This window comes from Otolemur garnettii, unplaced genomic scaffold (genome assembly GCF_000181295.1).
Source record: "Otolemur garnettii isolate 467f Iridium unplaced genomic scaffold, OtoGar3 scaffold00002, whole genome shotgun sequence".
Lineage (NCBI taxonomy): Eukaryota > Metazoa > Chordata > Mammalia > Primates > Galagidae > Otolemur > Otolemur garnettii.
The window spans coordinates 36,780,702-36,804,510 of NW_003852397.1; positions in this window are offsets into that span (position 1 = coordinate 36,780,702).

The window sequence follows — 23,809 nt, forward strand, 5'->3', positions numbered from 1 at the left end:
TTGCATGGGCTTAGAAAGTTGGTTACATCTCAAATTAGATTCACATGTTTGATTCCCTGCAGTTTAATTTAGCAAGCAATACCCCCATCAAAGCTGGTTCTCCCTCTGATTGAATCAGATAATTACTTGCTTCTACTTCCAAGTTCTCACATCCCTTCCAATTTCTTTTGTTTTCTCAGTGGAACTCCTCTCTGCCTGGGTAGGTGGAAGGATTAAATCCTAACTGATAGAGAAGTAAAAGATTTTCTTTGAAGTGGCTGCTCTTTGTGTTTCTATATAGAAACAGGAAAGGCAGGAAGTCTTAGTCACCACTTTATTGCTAAGTTTGTCTATGTCTGTGCATTTTAGGGCATAGGCTCCCTAAAGCCTTCAAAACTTAAGTGGAGGATAGAGTCTAAGGAAAGGAAGCAAAAATAAACAAACATATACCTACACACAAAAATTAGGTACAAGTGTTCATTGAAGTTTTATTGATAAAATTCTCAAACTGGAAACATCTCAATGCCCATCACCTGGGGAATGGATGAACGAGATGCTCCTCGGCACTAACAGGAAGAATCTACATACAAGCAACAACATAGACGATTCTTTATGTGGAGCATTATGCTGAATGGAAGAAGCATTCTATCTATGACATTTTTATAAAACTCAGGAGAAGACAAACCCAACCTATAATGACAAAAAGTAGATCAGAGAATGTCTGGAACTGAGGGAGGGAAGGAGAGGACTGACTTGGAACGAAGCACCAGGGACCTCTGTAGGGTAATAAAATGTTTTGGACATTGATAGTAGTGGTGGTTATGCAGGCATATATTTTTATCAAAACTTATCAAAACACTTAAAATGATTCCCTGCCTTTTAACCCGGGCTTCATTTTAAAATAGGAAAACATACTGAACATTAAAAAAAAATTATTAGATTGCCTAGTATATTATTCCTTGGATTAGATGCTATTTACTTGGAGTTGGTTAGATTATATTCCTAAAGATATCACATCTTAATGCCCTGGACCTGCAAATGAACAAAAAGTCTGTTTAAAGTTGTGACTAATGAAGGGTCTTACCATGGACTATCCAATAAATGCAATAAGAATGTCTCCAAAAGAGAAGCAAAGGGATAACACACACACACACACACACACACAAAGGGAGAGAGAGAATGTGAGACAGAGGCAGAGATGTGAGCTACAAACCAAGACATGCTGGTAGCCACTAGACACTGAAAGAGGTAAGAAAAGTGTTCTCCCCGAGAGCTTCCAGAAAGAGGGCAGCCCATTTTGATTTTAGCCCACTGACACTGATTCTGAACTTCTGACTTTCAGAACTATGGTGGAATACATTTCTCTTATTTTAGTACCCAAGTTTGCAGAAACAGTCCCAAGAAACTAATACACTAGTTTTAATAAAGTACCAAACCCTTAAAATGTTATAAATTCCATTCACTTGGAAAAGGATTTAATGAGTATTATGAAACAGGCCTCAGGATGAACCCAGCTTAAGTCACTTATAATCAAAGGGAGGCAACAGCTGCTGGAACACAGTGCAGATGAGCTCAGAACTGTAACCGGGAGGCTGCCTGGCCGATGGGAAAAGACAGAGGAGGGAAAGATGATGCTATCTGACCACAGGGATCAGAAAACACTTCTGGAAAAGCTGGCTTCCACTTTTGCCTTGAAGAACTGATAAGACTAGCAAAAGGTGACAAGACAGCAGAATGGGTTTGAGGGTCATTCATACAAAGTTCATTCCTTCTTAAGCTTCCTTGAGACTCTTGATATTGTAAATACAGCTAGCTTGCAATTCACATAATGCACCATGAAGTCATAATGCCACTCTCAGTCAATGTATTTTAAAAAAAACAGAAACCTCAAATCAGGGTGCTGTTCTTCTATTTTGACATAGCCACAATGTGGGCATTCCTTGGTATTCCTTCCACTGTGGAAAAAGTCGTGAAGCTTAGATGAATGCTAAAAATACAGCTTTCCTTGACACGAGCCTTTCAAATTGATGTCCCAGAGCAGGTGTTGAGGTTTTTTAGTCAATATCAAAGATTTAGGTATAAAAACATGAAATTTAAAGAGTATCTGATGAACACACACACACATACTCTCTCTCATAAAAACCATTGAGTCCTAATATCCTACAGACTCATTTTTCAAAGAAGGGTAATATTTACACACTATTGCTTAGAATAATGAAGAAAGAATCCCTACAGGATGTTTAGAGATTAGTGGCTAACATCAGCCATTTCCAAAATAAAAACTAGGTTCCAGGTGCTACATTTTAGTAAACTGTAACCCAGCTCCCAGGTTTTGTTAAATCTCCACCTTTTTCTCCATGTACACCCATATTATCAATAATAATTGGTAATGATCCCTACCGTGTGTGAAAGAACATTACAGCAATTAAAGCAGCTTGATAGAACAGATAGAACCTAGAGCTTGATGATATAGAGAAACTAGAATTCTACAGAAACATGGATAGAAATTGGATACATTATAAGTCTAATATCCCATATCAATGGGCAATCAATGATACATAAACAATCAGCATTTTTTAAAAGTAAGCTGGATCCTAACTTGCCCCTGTACAAGATATAAATTCCAGAGAAATCAAAGATTTAGGTGTGGGAAACGTGAAATAAAAGAAGTACATGGTACCGGAAAACACACACACAATGTACACAGCCCTTTTATGAAACTAATTAATAGCTCTCAAATGAAAGATACAACTTAATTCTAGCCCAAGAATATGGGGAGGGGCTGGGGAAGGGGAAGGGAGAAGGGCGGCTGGGTGGTGGGAGGGTGACTGGAAAGATCACCTATATTTCTGTCTAACAAGGGTACAAGTGAACTTTTCTAGAACTAGAATATAAATGTTTTGACACAATGACATGAAATTTATGTGAACCAGCTTGATGAAAGTATTTCAAAATGTATATGAAAACACTACACTGTACCCCATGTTTGCATTAATGTATACAGCTATCATTTAATAAAAAAAAACACACACACACACACATACGTGCCCTTCAGAAAAAATCTCTGAGTAAAGAATTTCTTTTCAACCAGGACACAAAACTTAGTACATTAAAAACAAAAAAGAATGAAACCATAAGGAAAAAAGATTGTAAATCTCAGGCAGCACCTGTGGCTCAAAGGAGTAGGGTGCTGGCCCATATACCAGAGGTGGTGGGTTCAAACCCGGCCCCAGCCAAAAACTGCAAAAAAAAAAAAAAAAAGATTGTAAATCTGATCACATAAAAATGAAAAACTTTGTACTAGAATAAATACTATAAACAAAGTCTGGAGAATATTTGCAACCAAGAACAAAGTGCTGATTCCCTTAATATAGGAAAAATTATACATATTTAATTAAAAGATCAATGATTCCATGGAAAATTTGACAAAGAACAAGGTTAAGTAATTCACATGACTAGTAGACTAATAGCTGTTGGTAGAATGTTAAATTGCTGTCACCTTTTTAAAGGACAATGTTTCAACATGTATAAAATTTTAAAATGTATACACATACTTTGGTGGAGATTTTCACTTGTAGAAAATTATTCTACAAATAATCTCAACCAAGTCTGTGCAAGTACTTAGATTATTAAGTGAGAAATGTCTGGTTTCCTTAAGTACCAAGTTTCCAGATTTAACAGGTGATATCTCTACCATTTCACCTTGACACTTCTTTGTTTATTATTATGAAGATAAATCCCTCAGACTTTCAAGGTATGTTTTGGCTTGAAATTATCTTTCGAAATTGTTTTAGAGCAATACTGTGAAAGCATGTGTAAGTCAAAAGTTCGTGTTATTTTCAAATATGAGTTCCATCGTGGAACCAATGTAGTGCCGACAGCTTGAAATATCAGTGAAGTATTGGGGAAGGATGTGGGTAATGAACACACATATGTTGATGGTTTGAAAAGTTCCATTTGGTGATTTCAATCTTGAAAATGAGCCATGTGGGTGACCTGAGACCAAGGTGGATGAAGATGAGCTGAAAGCTGTAGGGGAAGCAAATCCATCTCAACCTCCAGTGATTTAGCAGCAAGGTTTGATGTTACTGTCCCAAAGATATTGGACCATTTGAAATAAATCAGCAAGGTAAAGAAGCTGGATGGACGGACTCCGCATGAATTAAATAAGTACCAGAAGAGACCTCATCTCAAAGCTTGACTTTCTTTACTGCAACAACATAGAGGTGAACCATTTCTGCACTATAATATTATTACGTGGTTGAAAAAAAATGGATTCTTCTTGACAATCACAAGTGTTTAGCACAATGGGTGGATAAAGGTGAAGTGCTGAAACACAATCCAAAACCAGATATTCAGCAAAAAGAACTAAAAGTCTGTTTAGTGATCCAGCACGGGTATTGCCGACCGCAGCTGCATGAAACCTGGTCAAGCAATTACAGCAATTGTCTACTGCAACCAACTGGACTCAATGAGGCGGATGCTTGCGATTAAGCAACCGAGAGTGGTCAATAGAGACAGGTCCCTCCTCTTGCAAGACAACACTTGACCTCATCACATAAATAACGCTGCACAAAGTACAAAAGCTGGACTTGGAAAGTCTCTGTCATCCACTGTATTCACCAGACCTTACACCAACTCACTACGACTTCTTCCAGGCTTTGAACAATTTCTTACAAGGAAAATAGTCAATTCTCAACAAGCTGTGCAAAATGTCCTTCATGATTTCATGGCCACTTGCTCTGCAGGATTCTCTTCTGCTGGCATAAACAAGCTACCATTGAGATGGCAAAACTGTGTCAGTAGTTTAGGCACCCACTTTGATTAATTGAACTACTTCTTGTTTGAGAAATATAAATGTTTTAACACAATAACTAAGAAAAAGACATGAAGGCTATGTTAACCAGTTGGACAAAAGTATTTCAAATTGTATATAGAAACAGGGCACTGTACCCATGATAATATTAATGTACACTGCTATGATTTAAAAAAATAAAAATAAAAAAATAAAATAAACTTTTGAATCAAAATCAGACATTTCAGATTTAATGACCTAATATTTATGTCCAAAAATACAGTTTATATGTAGCAAACATTGTGATAGCCTATCAGAACAAAAACTGGTTTCATTAAATGTGTGTGTTAAATAAGGGCCTTAATTGTTTAGAATGGATGGGTATTACCATTACTCTGTGGAAAGAAGTTCATGTTTGTTGAAAATATTTATTATAATTATCATATCTCAAAACATTTTTGTTGGAGAAAAGTCACCAAGAATGTTAATAAGATGGAGAAGCCACCTATAATTCCAAAGTCAGTATATATCATTTTATTTCAAAGGGAAGGGTAATTGAATTTCAAAACATCCATGAAGCTTAAGGTATAGATACCGTCTAGGACTATAGCTGTGCTCAAGCCCGTGAAAGCTGGTCATTTTCATTTCCTAAAGTCTCAGTCAATCACTTTAGAAACGTCTCTCACTGCACTAGCAAATAAGTGAGAAAACATCATTTAGCAGAAGGTGTTTAGATGAGCGTTCTCTCTCAGGGGATTTTTGAACCAGTTATAGTGGAGCACTCTCTTCCAAGTTATTAACAACAAAGAAGGTTCATGAAAGTAGGGACAAAGGCAAATAAGATGGGGAACTTTCCACATAGCTCACCAAAAAAATAAGAGATAAAAGTAAAGAGAAAAGAAAAGAAAAAAAAGAAAGAAAAGAAATGCCACCCTCAATTGCCTGCCCAAAGTCTGTGATACTTTCTAGACAAGAAGCTTCTTGAACAACTTCAGCAGCTCAAGCGAATTGCTTAAGTTTTTCTATACATAAAGAGAATTTCCAGAAAGCTAGAGGAGGAAAGAAAAACCCCTGATTTGCTTTTACCCATTATCTAAACCTTTGGTAACAAAGAGAATGAAGACTTTGTTATACCAACTCTCTAATCAGAAATTGTGTTAAAATACTCACCAAGAGCTTTAAAATTCAGCAGCAAATACACAAAGTCCTGTTAGTTAAATGGAGGGATTTATCCTCTAAATTCTAATTTAGGCCAATAGAAGAATCAAGAAGAGATGCGTTATAACATCACTGGAGAGACACCACATTAAGATTTAATAATCACAGATGACTGCAGGGCCAATTCCAACCCTAAATAAGAGACATCAAATTCTGAGATTTATTGTAATCTTGCCTGATTGTTATCCTGGTTCTTATAACGAGGGCAATCCCTTATCCCCATTTTCTAAAATACTGAACAATTTTTCCATACATACACAGCTACGAAGATACAAATATTATAAAAACAAACCGCCATTTCTACGTGCCACCATGACCAACTTCCTTTGATATAGTCTCTGGTTAGCCATACAAAGATTATTCACTCTGTGGCAGCTTTATATATATATAATATGGACTTCACACCAAGGTACAACCCACTTCCTCACTGAGATAAACAAATATTGATATATTGCCCACTTACAAATTTATTTTTCAATAATTAAATTCTCAGAAACACTATTGTATTTTTAACACATATGGAATACCTATTATTTACCTGGATATTTTACTTTTAAATTAAGCCCTTTTAGTTTATAGTATACGTATCAATTCTACACAACTTTATCAGCATGAGGAGTTATCGATTTTTTTATCAGTTTTTTAAAAGGTGTTGCTTTATTATAGACTAGAGAGTACGAACAATTTCTTACAGTATTTTTTTCCAATTGTATTTCCCCTTTTGAATTGTTGGCTCATGTCACTTGCCTGCTTATCTTGTATGGCGTTGATATTTTTCTCATAACTTGAGTGCATCCTTACTATTTTAAAGATATTAAATTGTGTCACATCAGATGTATATATATTGTGTGCCATCTTATTTTTTTTTACTGATTCTTATCATTAGGACATTTTACACTTGTATATATTATCACATTTTCATTCCTCTGATTATCACGTAGGAGTTGAAAAAGTTATCATTTCTCCATAGATTAAAGTATTATCTTTCCTGCCCGTTCTTCTATAATTTGATATTTTATATTTAACCCTCTAATTTGATGTTTCTAGATATTTCATTCTCCTTAAGCACACAAGCAGCAACAAATTAGTTCCCATTCTCAATTGTAGCGATAAAGCTACTTCTTTTTCTTACACTCAGCAAAGAATGCAGCATGATTTTGCAAACAACAATTATTATTACCCCATGGCTCTCCACCCACCCACCTACCACCTCCATCCAGATAACAATCACTGCTCCTATTCAAAGGACTGTATTTGGTGATTGGTATATTTCAAAATGCTAACCAATCATCCCAGTTTGACAAATCTAATATTTTTTCTAGCTGTTTTTTAGTAAATGTATTCATTTTTGTCAGACTTATATCTACTAGATGCTAACACCTTACTTAATAGTTTTATTTTTGTATCAGTATCAAGTATCTAAAGTATTCTTGCTTAATTATAACTTTTAATATCTGGTAGGTATTTTTTTTTTCCCTGTTTCTGTTGTTTAAAGCATTTGTCTTGACATTTTTCACCTGTTCATTTGTCAAATGATTTAGAAATTTTTACGGAATTTTTAGAACTTCCTTTGAGATTTTGATGGGAATGCTATCAAATATTCTCAAAAATGTGGTTGCCATATATTTCAAAATAATATATATATTGCACACAATACTTACAATTTTGTTTGTCAATTAAAAATAACTTAATACCAACTTTGAGAACTTAAAATTAATATAGTTTATTGAGTTACTAAGGAAAACAGATCATTGTACCTCATTTAGAAAAGGTAGATAAAATGTAATAACATTTAAAAATTTAAAGAAAACCAGATTCCAACCAAAAAATAGAAAGGAGATAAGGTAACAAAATTATAAAAATAAATCTTATTGAAGATATTTAAAAAAAAATTAGCTGCCATAGGAAAATTATGGGCCCATATGGAAGAACATTATATATAAAAAATAAATGGAAAAAATAAATACTTATCTGCAATTATATTTCCACTATACTTTTTCTAAATTTATATCATTCTTTTTTTGTTTGTAAAACTTATTTATTAAAACAGTTTTAGGTTTACAGAAAAGTTAAACAGAAAGTACAGGAAGTTCCCACATGCCCTCTGTCTTTCCCTCTCTCTCTAACACACAGATTCCTCTATTAACATCTTGCATTAGGCTCGGCGCCTATAGCTCAACCGGCTAAGGCGCCAGCCACGTACACCTAAGGTGGCGGGTTCGAATCCCCAGCCCGGACCCACCAAAAACAACAATGAGGGCTGCAACCAAAAAATAGCCGGGCGTTGCGGCGGGCGCCTGTGGTCCCAGCTACTTGGGAGGCGGAGGCAGGAGACTCGCTTGAGCCCAGGAGTTGGAGGTTGCTGTGAGCTGTAATGCCACGGCACTCTACCCAGGGGGACAGCTTGAGGCTCTGTCTCAAAAAAAAAAAAAAAAAAAACATCTTGCATTAAATGCGACACATTTGGTGCAATTAATAAACCAGTATTGGGACAATAGTAACTAAAGCCTATCATTTATACCAGCATTCACTCCCTGTCTTTGAATGGCTTGTTGGTGTGTTCCTTTGTATTGTTTTTCATTGTGCAAATGTACCACAGTTGGTATATCATTCATCTATTAAAGGACAATTAAGTATTAATAGTTGCTTCCCATTTGGAGCAAAGATTTTGTCCGTTCTTTCTTCCACTTTTGGTAAAAATTACATTAATAAATAGGAAAGGTGACAGTGGATATTTATTATTTTCGTCTTGAATTTAGAAGGAATGTCCATACTTCATCCAAATAAAAATGTTGGCTTTTTGCCTCTGAGTGTTAATCATTCTCTTCCATACTTCCATGTGCTCTTAAAACTGCATATGGATAAAAATATATGTTATAAGACATCAAGGAGGGGAGATTCATCCAGTAATCAGCTTTCCTTCTTTATTCAAATCTTCTTTTAAAAACACGAATAAGGTTTTAAATTTTCTTTTGAATGATTCTACACAGTTAACTTTTTTGAACAATACTTATTTTTTACCCATATGAATTTTATTTTTTCTTATACCATTTTACATATTATGAAAAAAATTAAATGCTTATCAGAAAAAAGTTATCAAATTCATGTTTTTCACTGTGGCTTTGAAAGATGTCTAGTTTTCATTGTTATAATTCAATTGATTCGTATGTGTATAAATATATATCTCTGTGTATACTTATATTCATAGAAAATGTTTTAGTCATTTTCTCAAGTTGTTCATTAATTCTAGTTGTCCTCCATTTTAGTTCTTGCACTGTAATAGTTTATGAGGTCAGAAATTTAAGATCACATCATCTCTATGGAAAACATACTTTTAGAAGCTTCCAGTTCCCCAAATGAGTGGTATAACATTTACTTTGTTTAACATACTATTTTTCCATATATTTAATTTTTTCTATTATATCTTTAGTAGATTTATTGCGGTGAATTTAAAATCTTCTAATTTGTCCTTTATTTCACACAGTTTTTTCCAATATCTATGGATGTAATATTATTAGTGTTATATACACACTATAATTTACACAGTTCATCATATTGTTATTATCCTCTTCACATAACTTTTCTTTTAATTTCATTCTATCTCATCATATCTTTTGGTCTATTTTCAGCACACATCCTAAAAACAACAAATCACTGGGCATTTTAAACTTTAAAAAAAATCTAAGATTCTATGAGTTCTATATGTGAATATAAAATGTTTGGGTTGAGCAGTTTGATGGAAGTATTTCAGATTGCATGTGAAAACCCCACACTGTACCCCAGAAGTGCATTAATGTACATAGTTACCATTCAATAAAAAAAAAAAGAAAGAGCACAAAAAAAAATAAAAATAAAAATAAAATGTTTGGGTTTTGCTACATCTGTTTTATGCTTTTGGTGGAAGTATATTCCCTTTTTTTCTATGTCTATTCTCTTTTTATATATGATAATGTTCTTTTATCTTTTGTGTCTTCAGTGTAATTAGAAAAAGCAAATGTCTTCCTTCTATCATCACTCCTAAGTATATAGCTCCTGTTTTATGATCTAATTCATAAGATTATTCATTTAGTTCTAAATTGGGCAATAGATTTCAATATTCTTTATATGTATTTTCCACAGTCACTTATAAAGTCATTAGAAAATGAATAATCATTTAAAAATGTTTATTCAGTCACTAAAAATTTGAAAATCATCGTTATTAAGGATAAATTTTGGGGAAAACATTTTCTGAAACATGCTGAACTACATGTCACATAGTCCTAGCATCTCAAGCTGGGCCTGGCATACTTGCATCACATTCTTTTCTTTGAGAATATTTAAAATATTATTCTACTGTCTTTTGACTTCGATAGCATGATAGAGAAGTTGGAGCTTTTCAGAATTTAATACCTTTGATAAATTACCTTTAATTTTGAGAAGGGAAGAGCCTGGGGAAGTTTTTATACCAGGAAAGGTATGCAACAGGCAGAGTACTCTGTGGAGTGCTTGTGCTTGATTTGTTTACCTGACATAAAATGAAACCCTGCTGTCTTCTCTTTCAGTTATTCCTTAGCATACATATTGTTTTTTCATGTGTGTTGTTCATACCAACCTGTTCTTTTATTCTGTCTTTTTAGTCACAAACTTCTATTTTCTCCCTTTGGAATGTAGTAAAAAAAAAAAAAATGTTGAAATTTTAACCTTTCATACCTGTGAAATGTGACCTCATTCAGAAAGAGAGTCTGCAGATAATCGAGTTGAGATGAAATAATTAGGATGTGGTCACATCCACAGGTGCAAAAGGTTAAAATGCCGAAAAACTTTTTACTACCATCCTTTAAAAAGTATGATTGATATCCTTTTAAAGGTTATAATCCAACTCACAACAAAGAAGGATGTCAGATTACCAAAGGGCCGAATGAGGTTCTTCAGCTTCAGTCAGCAGCATACTTGTATTTTATCCTCATATTTGTATTTTAGTGAAATGATAACCAAGTTAGAGGCTGGGGATCAGGTTAGCTATTGCAGAGTTGTTAATCCTGCTCCTATAGTAGGGATTATATGAAATCTCTATCATGATTTTAAATAGTCTTCAGTGTTTTTATTTAGACCAGTTTCTTTCTATATCAAATGATCTGTGCTTTCGCCTAAGAGATTAGAAGGGAAATCCTATGGCGTTTTGGTGTTTTTCCTAATTCAGCCATCTTCCTTGATATCACTGGAAGTTACTGTCAGGAAGAACATTTCCCTGTTGACATAAATCAAGTTAAAAGGAAGTAATATCATTTCTACTTTCAAATATCTAGGAATACAGAAGACAGCCATCAAGGGTGATTATATGTATATCTTTAATGATTAAACCAACATATTTATAATACTCTACATCATTTCATGCACACATGTGCACCCACACACACGAGATGTCCACACAAGCACACAGTCATTCAATTTGTGGTGGTCAACTCAAATTAAGTGGAAGACGTCTGTATTAACCTGTAGCATTGGTGTCTGTTAAAGGTAATAATTTAGAAACTCTCTAAGTTACTGATTCTCTGTTTCACTTTTATACTTTTACTTTTGTGTGGATTTCATAGACACTTTCTTCTACGACTACATTTCCAAAGTCTCATCACATTGGACTCTAGTATCTAATACGACTGAAATTTTAGTGGTTGTGCAAACAAATGGTTGTAGAGTAATAAATGAATAAATGAATGGACGCAAGATAACTTTTCTGAAGAACACAATGTTCACCCAACTTCATCAGTTCCCATATTCCGTATCACCACATTAACTTCTAGGCCCATCATTATTTTTTTCTAGGTTCATTATTATTAAAACACTTTGGTTAAATAAATTGAGCTGATGCTTACAAAAATACTAGTTATCATTTAAACCAAATTTATGAATATTTCTACTAGGTTTACAAACAAACACTATGTCATATGGAATAGCTGTCATCAATACTCTATTAAATTTAACTCAATATTAACATATTTCTCATTAGCCTGAAATCATAGGAACTTTTACCTCCACCATGGTTAAGTGAAATATATTATAGTATTTACCTGGTTTCCACAGATATGGAGCCTAGCAGACAATTAGATGCTGAAAAAATTAGTCTTAGTTCCAAGGTCCCTCCTCTACTGTGCAGAATAATTTGCAGCCCCAAATCCTGAGCCACAGGGAACACTAAGTTTGGAATTTCAAGTATGGGAAGAATGGCTGTCTCCAGTGGTTGGAAATGGGCCATTGACATTCGGACAGATAGTCACATTTTTAGCATTTCTTTTCATTATTCTTTACCTTCAATGTGATTGTCATTGCTCAAAGGAGCTAGGAAACCAAAAAGGGTGACAATAAAGAATGACAATGTGGTAGCAAAAATGAGAGCTAAGCAATCAGAGCATGACTGTACACAATGTCTAAAAGGTTATAATGCAGTTGTCTTTCAGAATTATCTTCTGTGTATACCAAAGCAATTGTCATGTCATTGACTAGGAGTTTCATTTATTTTATTGTTTTTTTCCCCAGCTGTTACATGAAACCAATATTTCACATTCATTATATAACTTTCAGATACTTCATCTGTCAGGGATAATATAAGAATGAAAGAGGGATAAAAAATCAGAGGCAAAAAAAAAAAAAAGTAGGAAACAAACGCAGGATTCAGAGAATTCTGGCAACGCAAACAAATACAAAGGAAGCTATGGAGGTGGCTGGGAGAATAAATGCCTGAACCCAAGGTGAGACAAGACTTCCTCATGTGCTTTCTGGGAATCTAAATCTGTCTGTCAGAATTATATTATTAAAATGAGATCAATGCCTTGGGCAAAAAGGATGGAAGTGGCTCATGCAAATGAGGAATGCAAAGCACAGAGGGGCATGCAGAATCTTTGTCAGTGTCCACTGTCTCTAGGATGATGTCATGGCAATGAAACAAAATTTATTGTGCTCCTGCTTCAGTGAGATTAAAGAGTCTGTAGTGAGTTCAGAGCTCCATCTGACCCGTTGAGTTTATTGAGTGATTCTCTGTTTTACTTTTATACTTTTATGTTTGTGGGGATTTTTTTTTTTATACAGACACTTTCTTCTATGCCTGCATTTCCAAAGTCTTATCACGTTAGACCCTAGTATTTAATAAGACTGAAATTTTAGTGGTTGTGCAAACAAATGGTTATAGAGTATAGCATAGGCCTAAATGTCATAAAATTTGAAATGCTAGAGATATTACATTGGTTGTAAGCCATCCAACATTTCTGCAGACTGTATTATTTTTGAATTGATGAATATACCCCTTTGTAGTGGCTGTCACAAAGCTATAGTAATGAAGGAAGAAGTCTTTCCCCACAATACATCTACTAAGTCCATCTCTACATGGCTCTAAATCTCGATCAGGCGCCTATAGGTGCTCATGGACACCAGGGTGAATATCCATGGAGAGACCTTCCTTGGATCAGGAGGCTCAATAGTAATATTTTGAATGGTTATTGAGATAATGTTGGAATTTAGGACTGCCTACATTTTTTCCAAATAATGTAACCTGAGAAACAAGGCATCTACTTATTTATTTCAAGTGTCCCTCAAATATATATGCTCCTTGACTAACAATAGTATTAAGTTGTGATAAACTCATCATAAATTGAAAATATTGTAAGGTCAAAATACATTTAATACACCTAACCTACTGAACATCTTAGCTTAGCTTAGCCTACTTAAACATGCTCATGCTTACATTAGCCTACCACTGGCCAATATCTAACACAAAGCCTATTGTAAAATGAAGTGCTGAATATCTTATATAATGCTGAATGTTGTGCCAAAAGTGAAAACAAGATGGTTGTGTAGGCACTCAAAGTATAGTTTCTACTGAATAATATGACTTTCACATCATCATACAGTTGGAAAACCATAAGTCTATCATAAGTTGGGGATTGTCTATGTGTGCAATAGAGAAGACACAAACACTTTCAATGTATTTTTGGCATCATCTGGACACCTTCGAAGGACTGAATATGGCTAAAATATTATATCTTTTGCCATTCAAAATTAATTTTTCAAGGTTGATATTGGATGTTTCTAGCACAGTTGATATGGAGATACTCAAACCAGAAGTCTACGGGGGTTGAATTTATCATGTGTATAACATGTATTACTATATGGAGGATAATTGTGTTTGAGCACATTCATTCATTACACACAGGGAAATGGGAGAGTCACTATTCAGGCCAAACAGTATTATAATACTCATGAACAGGCTAATATAGATATAGATATATACCAGTACTTTCTTTATGCAGGGTCTTTGGGTTACATAGAAAACATTTTAGTCACACCCCTCCCTAGGTTACCTTCACAAAATTACTTATTCTATCAATTTGATCAGAAAACTCAATAGTAATATTTTGAATGGTGATTGAGATAAGGTTGGTATTACCCAAAGACACATTATCCATTATTCTTCCAGTTATATTCTTGTATCTATGTATTTATGAAACTCTAGAAAAATATTCACAAAATGAGGTCTTGTTAGAAAGACCGAGGCCCTTAGGCTCAAGCATGGCATTTATTAACATTCACATTACAAGCAAAACATTTGCTCAGAGTGTCAGGGTGAGATATGACTCTACTACAGGGCTAAGGGGTAGATAGCTATAAAAAATGTAGCAGCGAGTGATCCCATCTCAGGATGGGCAAGGGACTTGAAGAGAAATTTCTCCAAAGAAGAACGGCATACGGCCTACAGATATATGAAAAAATGCTCACCATCCTTAATCATCAGAGAAATGCAAATAAAAACTACTCTGAGATATCATCTAACTCCAGTGAGATTAGCCCATATCACAAAATCCCAAAACCAGAGATGCTGGCGTGGATGTGGAGAAAAGGGAACACTCCTACACTGCTGGTGGGAATGTAAACTAATATGTTCCTTTTGGAAAGACATCTGGAGAACACTTAGAGAACTAAAAATAGACCTGCCATTTGACCCTGCAATTACTTTGTTGGGTATATTCCCAGATGACCAAAAATCGCATTACAACAAAGATATTTGTATCAGAATGTTTATTGCAGCCCAATTCATAATTGCCAGGTCATGGAAGAAGCCCAAGTGCCTATCGATCCACGAATGGATCAACAAACTGTGGTATATGTACACCATGGAATACTATGCAGCCATTAAGAAGGATGGAGACTTTACATCCTTCATGTTCACATGGATGGAGCTGGAGAATGTTCTTCTAAGCAAAGTATCACAAGAATGGAGGAAAAAGTATCCAATGTGCACACCCCTATTATGAAACTAATTTAAACCTTTTTATATGAAAGCTATAACCAAATAGCCTAAGAATATGGGGAGGGGGGAGGGAGAAGGGAAGGGGGAATGGGTGGAGGGAGGGAGTTTGGAGGGATTACTTCTGAGGTTTACCTTATAGGGGTACAGGTGAATCTTTCTAAGAGTAGAATGTGAACGTTTTAAAGCTATAACTGAGAAAATGACATGAAGGCTGTGTTGACCAGTTTGATGGAAGTATTTCAGATTGCATGTGAAAACCCCACACTGTACCCCAGAAGTGCATTAATGTGCATAGTTACCATTCAATTAAAAAAAAAATGTAGCAGCAACAATGAAGTTAAGAATAGCATGTATGTCTTCTAAATGATAGTGATATAGTATATAAGCAAGCAAAAGATTTGTGAGTAAGACATAATATGGCCAGAAGATGTTGAACAGCAAAATCTTGTCAATATAATAGAGGGTCATCTGTGTGATATTTTAGACCAGTGATCCCAGTAGGAGATCTATAATATAATCCCTTATAGAGGTAGGCTTTGAACATGGTAGGCAGTCAGGTTGACATGCTAATGGTCCTCTGACAGAATCACAGGTTGAACTTGGCATTACAGCTACCTTGCAAACTTACAGAAATAGTTCCAGGTTATGGAAGACTGGAATGAGCCCCGGACCAAAGTAGTGCTTCTCTATTAGTAGATTTCACAAATTTTTCTATGGTGAAGAAAGTAACTCTTGAACCTGATAACCTGTCTCACTACAAATTGTACATAAGCCCTGTCTCCTTATTTTCCATCACTTGCAATGGGCATTCTTTATAGATGCCAATAAAAAGGAGCAAGCAGACACATTCATGCATTTCTGCTCCTCCAGATAGAAACGTGCCCCATCTTCATGTTCCTGCAACTGAACCTGTGGTTGCCCTTCACAGAAGAGTAGGAAGATCCCTATCTAGGATTCTACTTAGCTTCTCAAACATCTACCAGTTCAGAAAACCTAGAGGCTAACCATAGTAAGCAGCAAGAGCAATATTTATAATAAAAGCAATACCTGTTATTGAAATATTACTATGTGCCAAGCACTGTACTAAGAGATTGATATATATTTTTTTACTTAATTATAAAAAAAAAAACCTACATGAAGCAAGTATTACTGTAACCTAAAGAATATGAGACTTAGAGAGGTGAAATAACTTCATGAAAGTCTCACATCTAATAAATAGTAGAAAGTAGGGTGACCCCTGTGGCTCAAGGAGTAGGGCGCCGGCCCCATATGCCAGAGGTGGTGGGTTCAAACCCAGCCCTGGCCAAAAACCACAAAAAATAAATAAATAAATAAATAAATAGTAGAAAGTAGTAGGAAAGAATTGAAATTCAGTAATTCAGTTCTGTCACATACCAAACCCTACATTCTTAAACATGCTCAGGAGATACACAAACACACACATACACACACACAGTTTTTATGTATGTGTATATGTACATACAGATGAAAGAGAGATTATTCTTTGAAAATGGATTTTTGTGCAATTCTCTAATTGCCTGCCAAATATCCCATCTCCCTTTCTTTTATTCCCCAAAACCCTGATGTTGGTGAGATATCAATTTATCCCACTGAAACTCTTGGTTTCCCCAGCATTCTTGGAGCAATGGGTGATCAGGTGATCCAGTTCTGACCCAAGAAACATAATGGGGAATCTAGTGAGAATTTCTTGATGAGTTTTCCCATCTCCCTTCGCCTTCCTTTTTCCTGCTCTATTTTCTTTCAGACTAGGATGTGAACTTGATGCTTGGAGGTATAGAAGTCTTCAGAGGCCCCCACACTAAGGAAGGTTGAGTGGAAAAAATCTGAGTCCTGATAACGTCACAGCCTCACTGAATCATTCCTAGACTTTGGGTACAAAAAGAGATTACGTCCTTGTTAAAGTCATTTTTAAAAGTAAATCTTCTGCTAACAGCTGAGTACATTCCTGATATAAATATTAATAAACACTAGTTAGATATCTTATAGCTCAAATTTTGTGAACTAAAAGCTCTTTCTCTTAATTATTGTCCTATGGTCATCCTTGGTACTGGGCCCCTTCCAAACTTCAGGAACTTTTTATATAAATCTCACTATGGTTAAAACACCCACACAATTATGCACCAAAAATGCTATGTCCCCAGCATATGACAGCATTGGTGGTGCAACCCGATTAGTTTAACTAAATGATGGGGGGAGGATGGTATTGCGATAGCTCTTGCTGTACTGCAGCCAATTTGTTCATTTTCCTAGAATATTTTAGATGTTGTTATCACTCAAACACCTGCTGCTATATAGGAAGGAAAACAAGCTAAAAACAAGTGAGGACAGAAAATCTACTAAATTAAAAATGGATGTGCACAATCCTTAACTATAAACTACAAATCATAGCCTTCAAATTTGAAGGCCTGGATGCCTAGTCATTATCCAGTTTCTAAGGTAGTGGTAAGTATCCAGAGTCAGAGAAGAAAAAACAATACAGGTAGTGTCCATGTTGTTTTCTCTTCTTTTCACTGTTTGCTTTTTGCAGAATGAAAAAAGCAATATTTCAAAGGGTACATTCTTATCTCCTTTCTTTGTTTTTTAGGAAACTCAGTTGTGACTGACTTTATATTTCCAGTTTAGGCCAAAACCTCTATTAAGCTTCTTTACTCAAAAACCACAGATGTCTAAAATTGTAGGTAGTAAGGTAAAAAAAAAAAGTTAATGTTATTAAATATAACTTTACATGATGCGAACACTGAAAATTGTTGATTTTTTGAAATGGTGACTCAATGGATAGAAGTGAGGGGTGGGAGAACAACTTAGAGCTTCTAACATGAAGAATTTAAGGCAGCACACAAGATAAAAACTCAATTTAATTCAAGTTTGGGGAAGGGAAGAAAGATAAGGAAGGGGAAGAGGGGATATAGATAATAGGGGGGATAATATAGATAATAGGGGGGAAGATAATAGCGGAAGAGGGAGGGGGATTGGTGTGCTCTTACCTAAAACTCACAATGTAAGGATAAATGACACACTCCTGAGTGAGGGTCACAACCACAATAGGGACCTTACCTAACAAATGCAAACATTATAACCTGACTGTATGTACCTTTGCATTAATCTGAAATTTAAAAAAAAATTTTAAATATCAGGGCTAGTTCTTAGAATAAATATCACATTTCCAGAGTCCTTTTGTTACTCCTAAGACTGTTCATAGCAGATTATCTCTTCACTTCCTTCTTGTTCGAGTTTAGGGGAAAGAAACCAAAAGAAAAAGAAAAAGAAAAGACACTTAATACCTGAAGTTCAGGTTCTTGATGACAGCCCTCTGTATAGCCATAGAGTATTTTATACATTACTATTCCAAGGTTGAGTGGATGTCTGATTATCATGAAAAAGGTCATCAGAGTAGAAGACAAGACCATTTTCACACAAGTCACCCACAGCTATTTTGGAAGATTGTGCTGCATGTGTGTGACGCTTGAGGAGGAGGGTTAATGGGACACACAAAGGTGCTGACAGGACAATATGAATAAGAATAAAGAAGAAGAGCTTTTAGCAGTTCCCATAAGCAGAAAAAATATGCAAGGTCAGACAGAAATCTAAAGAGTCTGTTTATAGAAAGAGTTCTGCATCAAATAAAAATGTTATTCTGCCCCTTAAAATTCTACAATGATGTTGACATTGACAGTATTCTTTAAAGCATATAGTAATGGACAGGTATTTTTTGAATACAAGATCAATCATTAAGTGAGTGGGATTATACTAGCTATATATTGGGGATCACTATGAAGGTTGTATGAACTTAGACATAGTGCTTGTGTTATCCTGTGAAGAAAGCACTAACTAAAATTCAAGCCCAGAAGTGCCCAACCACTATTCCAACTCAAGTAGCAGACTGGTGTCTGGTGTTAAGGAGGCACCAGACACATACTGTGATGATTCTTAGAATACCACTTTAAACCCAGAGGGGCAATTTAGGGAAGAATACAGTTTTAAATTATATGTTCTAGGCAGAAAGCTGGATATAGGAAGCATTATGTAATTTTGGAAGTCTACAAACTTGCTTATAAAATTACCTCCTAGAAATTGGCTCTGAACATAGATTTAATGATTTTCAGTTTCTTAAGATTTTAGTTTAGTTTGTTTTGTTTTTCTGGAAGAACTGAGGGAGTAAGTGCAGATATCCTGGGAGCAGATCCAGATGAGAAAAAACAAGCATAGGAACTCTAGCAGTATGAAAAAGCAGGCTATTTCAGTACCCACAAAGGATCACACTAACTCCCCAGCAATGGACTCCAACCAAAATGAAATTTTTTGAAATTTCAGATATAGAATTCAAAATATGGATCACAAGTGAGCTCAATGGTATCTATGAGAAAGACAAAACCAACACACACACACTAAAAAAAAATTCAGGATATGAATGAAAAAATTCACTACAGAGATAGATACTTTAAAAAACAGAACTTCTAGAAATGAAAGAGTCACTTAGGGAATTTCAAAATATAGTGGAAATTTTTAACAGCAGACCAGACCAAGCGAAAGAAATGATTTCAGATCTTGAAAAATGAATAATGTTTTCAAGAAATATGGGACTATGTGAAAGTCCCAAACCTAAGAATCATAGGTATCTCTGAGAAAGAGAAAGAAAAAAGAAAAAAAATCATTAAAATTTTGAGGAAATAGGCGTGGTGCTTGTAGCACAGTGGTTATGACACCGGCCACATACACCTAGGCAGGTAGGTTCAAACCTAGCCTGGGCCTGATAAACAACAATGACAACTGCAACAACAACAACAACAAAAAAAAAAAAGCTGGGGGTGGTGCCTGTAGCTCAGTGGGTAGGGTGCCAGCCACATAACACTGAGGATGGCAGGTTGAAACCTAGCCCCAGCCAGCTAAAAAACAACAATGACAACTGCAACAACAAAAATAGCCAGGCATTGTGGCAGGCTCTTGTAGTCCCAGTTACTTGGGAGGCTGAGGCAAGAGAATCACTTAAGCCCAAAGAGTTTGAGATTGCTGTTAGCTGAGATGCCCTGGCACTCTACCAGGGGGATATAGTGAGACTCTGTCTCAAAAAAAATTTTTTTGAGGAAATAATGGAAGAAAATTTTTCTATTCCTAAAAGAGAATAGACATTTAGACATCTAAATATAAGCAGCTCAATGAACTCTTGCAAGATTCATTGAAAAAAGTCATCACAAGATGCAAAATCATCAGACTGGCCAAAGTGAATGTGAACAAGAAAATCCTACAAGCAATGAGATGAAAGTATCAAGTAACTGACAAAGAAAAACTCATCAGAATAACAGCAGACTTCTCAACAGAAACCTTTCAAGTCAGAGGAGATTGAGGTCGTATTTTTAATCTTCTTAAGAAGATTAAACATCAGCAAAGAATTTTGTATCCTGCAAAGCTAAGTTTCATAATTAAGGAGAAATAAAGTCTTTCCTAGAAAAGAAAATGCTGATGGAATTTGGAGCCACCAAATGGCCCTTCAAGAAATGCTTAAAAAAGTTTTAAATGTTGAAACAAAAGTTCAACACTCATTATTATAAAATCCAAAGCTTTTTAAAAAACAAAACCCTCATAGATTTCATAAAACAGTAATAAAAGAGAAAATTCAAAGTAATTACATGGCAATCAACATAATGTGTGGAACAATATCTCACATATCAATATTGACACTAAATGTAAATTGTATAAATACCCCCTTAAAAGATATATTAATAGACTGGTAGAATGGTTTAAAATTAAAAAATGCAGAACCCAAATATATACTGTCTCCAAGGACTCACTTAACTCACAAAGATTCTCACAGACTAAAGATAATGGATGGAAAATATATTCCATGATGGAAACCAAAAGCAAACAGGAGTAGCTATCTTTATATTACAGCATTTAAATCAATTACAATAAAAAAAAAGAAAAACCCTGCAAAGATGGTCATTATTTAATGATAAAGAGATTGATTCACTGAGAAGATATAACAATCTTAAATATATATGCATCTAACATTTGAGCTCCTGGATTCCTAAAATACTATTAGAAGTAAGAAAAGAAAAAAATACCTATACATTAATTATGAGAGATTCCAATACTCCATTGTCAGAAATAGAGATCGGGGAGGGGAGAAGCAAGATGGTGGACAAGAAGGATTGTTCACCTGAACTCTCCTGAAACAACTGAGGAAAAAGAGAGAACTCAGCCATACCTGGCATGGGGACCTTACCCAGACTCCTAGCTCAGGAAGGGAGCACAGCCAGGAGGCAGTAGGCTGGATACAGTGTATGATCCAGTGTGGTGGAAATCTGATGAATTAGGCAAGGCTGTTTCAGTAGTTAAGGGAAGCTGCACATTGAGTGGAAAGCTTGGAAGAGTGGGTGGACTCAAATAGTATATTGCAACCAGATTTGAATGCCAGATGGAGTGTATTTGCCATAGATTAAGTGGCTGATGAGGCAGCCATACTGAGAAGGTCTCAGAGGCCAGGGGTCTGCCATTGTGAAAAGGTCCTGAGAAGGTCTTAACAGGAGCCTCAAGCCCATCTGTCTTAATTCCACTGGCCAAGATCAGAGCTCTACTCTTGGGTCAGGCTGAGGGACTCTTGTACCCCATGGGAACTGGAGTCAGAGGGCACTGTGAGACCTGGCCCTAAAGGAATCTTGTGACCCTTAAGATCCCAACTCAGCAGGATCTAAATGCTGGAAACAATCAGGTGATCACCAAAGGCAACTAAGTTTGGAATAAGAATCATAGAGGTTGCTGGCTGTGTTCTCTGTCTCCTAAAAAACCACAGTGCCACCTAGTGTACTGGCAACATATTGCAATATACTGTCATCAACAGCAAGAACTTCTGTTTGAAACAAAGGAAGCAGTGAAAAGTAAAAAGGAAGACAAGGAGGGGAACAAGAAGAAAGAACACATGAGGAGGAACCAACAGAAAAATTTGGGCAACATAAAAAACCAAAATAGAGGAACTCCCCCAAGGGACCATGAAGCAGCTATTGCAGAGGACTCCATCTATAAAAATTGATGGAGATTTAAAATATGGATGGGGACAGAAAAGGGATTTAAAATATGGATGACAAAGACAATAAAAGGAATGGATGAGAAAATGGAAAGAGACCCAAAAGTTGCATGAGATATATGTAGAATATAGAAAGGATATGGCAGACCTTAAGGAAATGTATGTAAATTACTCAGGGAATGTAAAGATGTAGTAGAAAGCATCAAAAAAAGATTACACCATGGAGAAGAAAAAAATCTCAGAGCTAGAGGATAAAGTTTTTGAGCTAACCCAGGTAGTTAAAGAGGCAGAAAAGAAGACAGAGAACTTTCACTTAGAGAACTACAAGACTCCATGAAGTATTTAAACATAAATATCCCATATATAATAGGGATTCCTGAAGGGGAAGAAGATTGTCCCAAAGGAATGAAAGCTCTACTGGAGACTATCCCAAATGAAAACTTCCCAAGTGTTACTAAAGACTCCAACACACCCCTTTCAGATATCAAACCCTGGGTCATCTCAACTCTAACAGAGCCTCTCCAAGATACATTATAATGAATCTGTCCAAAGTCAAAATGAAAGAGAAAATTCAACAAGAAGCCAGGAGTAAGCACCAACTGACCTACCAAGGGTGATAGCAGACTTTTCTACTGAAACCTTCCAAGCCAGAAAAGCATGGTCATCCACCTTCAACATTCTTAAACAAAACAATTTTCAGCCCAGAATTCTGTATCCTGCTAAACTAAGCTGCAAAATGGATGAAGAAATCAAATATTTTGCAGATATGCAAACGTTAAGGAAATTTGCCACAAGACTAGCTCTGTAGGAAACACTTAGACCTATTCTCAACACAGACCATCACAATGGACACCAGCAAAGTAAACATTCAGAAGCTAAAGGACACAACATAGCTCCCACAATGGCAAAGGATAAAATTACACAATGGACTTTCACAAAATAAGATGAATAGAACTCCACCACACTTATCAATTCTCACAATAAATGTCAATGGACTGAATTCACCACTGAAGAGGCATAAGCTGGCCGACTGGATAAAAAAAAAAAAAGCACAAGCCATCCATATGCTGTCTCCAGGAGACACACCTAGCACTGAAGGACAAATCAAGACTCAGGGTTAAGGGATGTAAAACAGCATTTCAAGCAAATGCAAATCAAAAGAAAGATAGTGTTATGATCTTATTTTCAGCTATAAGTTTAAAGTAGCTAAAGTTAAAAAAGACAAAGACGAACACTTTATACTGGACAAAGGAACAATACAACAAGAAGACATTTCAGTTTTAAATATTTATCCACACAACTTAAATGCTCCCAGAATTATGAAACCCTTGATGGTTCTGAGCAATATGATATCCCATAACGCCATAACAGCTGGGGACTTTAACACCCCTCTGACAGAATTGGACAGATCCTCTAAGCAGAAACTAAACAAAGATACAAAGGACTCAAATGTGACCCTACAACAAATGGGATTAACATATACAGACATATACAGAACACA